This window comes from Rutilus rutilus (genome assembly GCF_951802725.1).
Source record: "Rutilus rutilus genome assembly, chromosome: 4".
NCBI lineage: Eukaryota > Metazoa > Chordata > Actinopteri > Cypriniformes > Leuciscidae > Rutilus > Rutilus rutilus.
Genome location: NC_140212.1, coordinates 5269122 through 5272260, shown reverse-complemented (window position 1 = coordinate 5272260; position 3139 = coordinate 5269122). Strand labels below are relative to the sequence as shown.

General features: G+C 37.6%; 1 long non-coding RNA gene across 6 annotated transcripts; it reads left to right on the top strand.

Moving 5' to 3' along the window:
• The first annotated feature begins 224 nt into the window (after window positions 1-224).
• On the top strand, window positions 225-2905 carry LOC311290110. 6 transcript variants are annotated; one of them, XR_014627319.1, is made up of 7 exons: window positions 225-447; window positions 569-726; window positions 802-946; window positions 1228-1263; window positions 1591-1620; window positions 2153-2210; window positions 2332-2905. It is a non-coding gene; the product is annotated as an uncharacterized lncRNA (long non-coding RNA). The 6 variants fall into 6 exon arrangements; XR_014627320.1 differs by having other exon boundaries at window positions 1591-1883; window positions 2072-2210; XR_014627323.1 differs by adding an exon at window positions 1785-1883 and having other exon boundaries at window positions 569-946; window positions 2072-2210.
• Window positions 2906-3139: the final 234 nt, after the last annotated feature.

Below are 3139 nucleotides of genomic sequence, written 5' to 3'. Positions count from 1 at the left end.
GGCGCTGTCGTGCGTTCCGTGACAATATATATATACTGTTTTTAAATTTTTCTTAAAAAATGTCTAAAAGTAAAAAGAAAAAATTAAACTATAGCATTAAATAGTTAATTTCTAAGAATGCAGCACATTTCAAATATTTTATCGATAAGATATTTCAAAAGATGATTGATTTTCTTTCTAACTCTTGTACATCATTGGCTCAGTGTTTTCTGCCTTTGTTGTAGGACTGAACTATTATTTTAATGCACTGCTTCTATGCTTACTTGGGATACAATTTTTACACTCTTGGCATCTTTACTAATGTAACTAGGTCAATGTGAAAACAACACAGATACGCAGGTTATTGAACCACCTGTTGATGATCTTTGGAATTTTTTTTTTGCTTGGACAGTTTTATAAAGGTTGTGGGGATCAGGAATTATACATACTGAATCTAATACAAGCAAGGTAAGGCATCTTTAACACTGAATCACACTTCAGCTTCTTAACACTTTTAAGACACATTGTTTTTACTTTTCAATATTTGTGTCAGACATCTCTATAACTGAACCTGTATTCTTTCTGACAGATATGGTGGTCTTTTATGATCTTCGGCTGGTGTCTCTGGCTGTGCTGATGCTGGTGTCTCAGCTGGACTCTGCCAGTGCTGCTGTTCGGGTGTTTGACTTACATGCCAGAGGCCTCACCGATGACGCTTTTGGAAACTTTCCCGAACCATTCCTCAAGGTCTGGTGTGGCTCTGCTTTTGGGGGGCAGACAGAATTTCACAATGATAACAATAATCCTACATGGTCTGCACAGTTCAACTTCCCAAACTGCAATCCATATGAAAACCTGAAGCTGGAGGTGTGGGACAAAGACCTGAATTTTTGATGATCACTTGAACACGTGTGGCAGACAGGTGGAATATGGGGCTTTCTCTCTGGGTCTTTGGACTTCACAGAGGGTGAATATTAATATATTGCGGAAACGAGGTGTCGTTTTGAATTGGCTATACGTCTGAACCCATTTGATGGCACAGTCCTAGCCTTTAGGCAGAGTTGCAAAAAGCTTCTTATATAAAGTGTACAAATACATGATCCAGCCATTATATCACATTCAAAGGCTGTGAAAGTACTTGAGGATTGAGTTTTTTAGAGACTTTGATCGGTCTAAGTATGCAAAGCGTAAGTGTGCCTATCATCAGTGCACCCTTCCTAGCATAACCACGGTGTCTTTATTTTCCAGACGGATTCTTAAACGGCATGAGCAGCTCTTGTGAAGGTGAGGGATCGGCTTCATATAAAACTGCGCTTTGCGCTCCAATAAAACAGCATTTGTTACCTTATTTGTAAACTTAATAAAAGTCATTTAAATAAATCAAGTTTGCTTCTCCTTATCAATTCATACTGGATCCTGGATTAGTTATGCAGTTTAGAGCAATAGAGCTGATGACTTTTGATACATAAGTGCATTTAATTTCAGTTACTTTATTATATCTCTCATGAGCTACTAAATACTGCAATCTGTATTATCTGTGATCCATTTCAGAGTGTTATTTGTGCCCACCTTTAATGTCATGAATGTCCAATAATTATTTGTTCATTCTAGCAAATCTGCATCTGATGTACAAAGAGAATGGTGAGTTTTTTTTTTGTTTTTTGGGGGGATAAAATAGTGTATTGATACTTTACACAACACTGCACCCTACCATTTCAGGACATATTGAGTGTTATTTGCATATATATGATAAAGGTGTGAATGACACCATGTGTGCACATGCACTCTGTGCCTCGTCCTTCCAGATGTGTACATGCAGTATTTCTTTTCCTTGAGATAAGACCCTCCTCTTCATATTGGTAAAATATTGGATTCTGAGTCGGACCAGCAATCAATGAATTGAGGCAATTGCAGTTCCATATCATCTCTCTCTCTCTCTCTATATATATATATATATACTCTTGTACATCATTGGCTCAGTGTTTTCTGCCTTTGTAACTTTGTAGGACTGAACTATTATCTTAATGCACTGCTTCTATGCTTACTTGGGATACAATTTTTACACTCTTGGCATCTTTACTAATGTAACTAGGTCAATGTGAAAACAACACAGACACGCAGGTTATTGAACCACCTGTTGATGATCTTTGGAATTTTTTTTTTGCTTGGACAGTTTTATATAAAGGTTGTGAGGATCAGGAATTATACATACTGAATCTAATACAAGCAAGGTAAGGCATCTTTAACACTGAATCACACTTCAGCTTCTCGACACTTTTAAGACACATTGTTTTTACTTTTCAATATTTGTGTCATACATCTCTATAATTAAACCTGTGTTCTTTCGGACAGATATGGCGGTCTTTTATGATATTCGGCTGGTGTCTCTGGCTGTGCTGATGCTGGCGTCTCAGATGGACTCTGCCGGTGCTGCTGTTCGGGTGTTTGGCTTACATGCCAAAGACCTCACCGGTGATCCTTTTGGAAACTTTCCCGATCCATACGTAAAGGTCTGGTGTGGATCTTCTTTTGGGGGGCAGACAGAATTTCACAAGGATAACAATAGACCTACATGGTCTGCACAGTTCAACTTCCCAAACTGCAATCTACATGAATACCTGAAGCTGGAGGTGTGGGACAAAGACCTGAATTTTGATGATCACTTGGGCACGTGTACCTCACGGGTGAAAAATGGGACTTTCTCCTTTTTTTGTCATCTGAACAGTGGAAGTCTGTTTTACATGTACGAGTTGAAACAATAAACCTTTTCTAGACAGCTTTGAAACACTGTAACTAGCCTAATAGGAATAAAGTTTAGCAATATGCAATATAACGTGTATGTTTCGCATTAATATGTTCATTAAAATCTACAGCTAACATACTTTTCTTCTTTAGTGAAATGCTTTTATTAACAAGAACATAAAAATACAAATGAAAGTCATAAATCAAGGTTGTCTCTGCTTCTCAGTTCACTCTGAATCTAGTTTTAATTTTTGCACTTCATTAAATGGTTTTACCATATAGCCCTGCTTCTCTTCTCACAGAGTGGTGCAAGCAATACATTCCCCATAAACTGCACATCACATCACGCCACATAACACTTTTCATACTTGTAAACATGAGTATTTTACTCTACATTTTATGCTACAGGAAGTGTAGT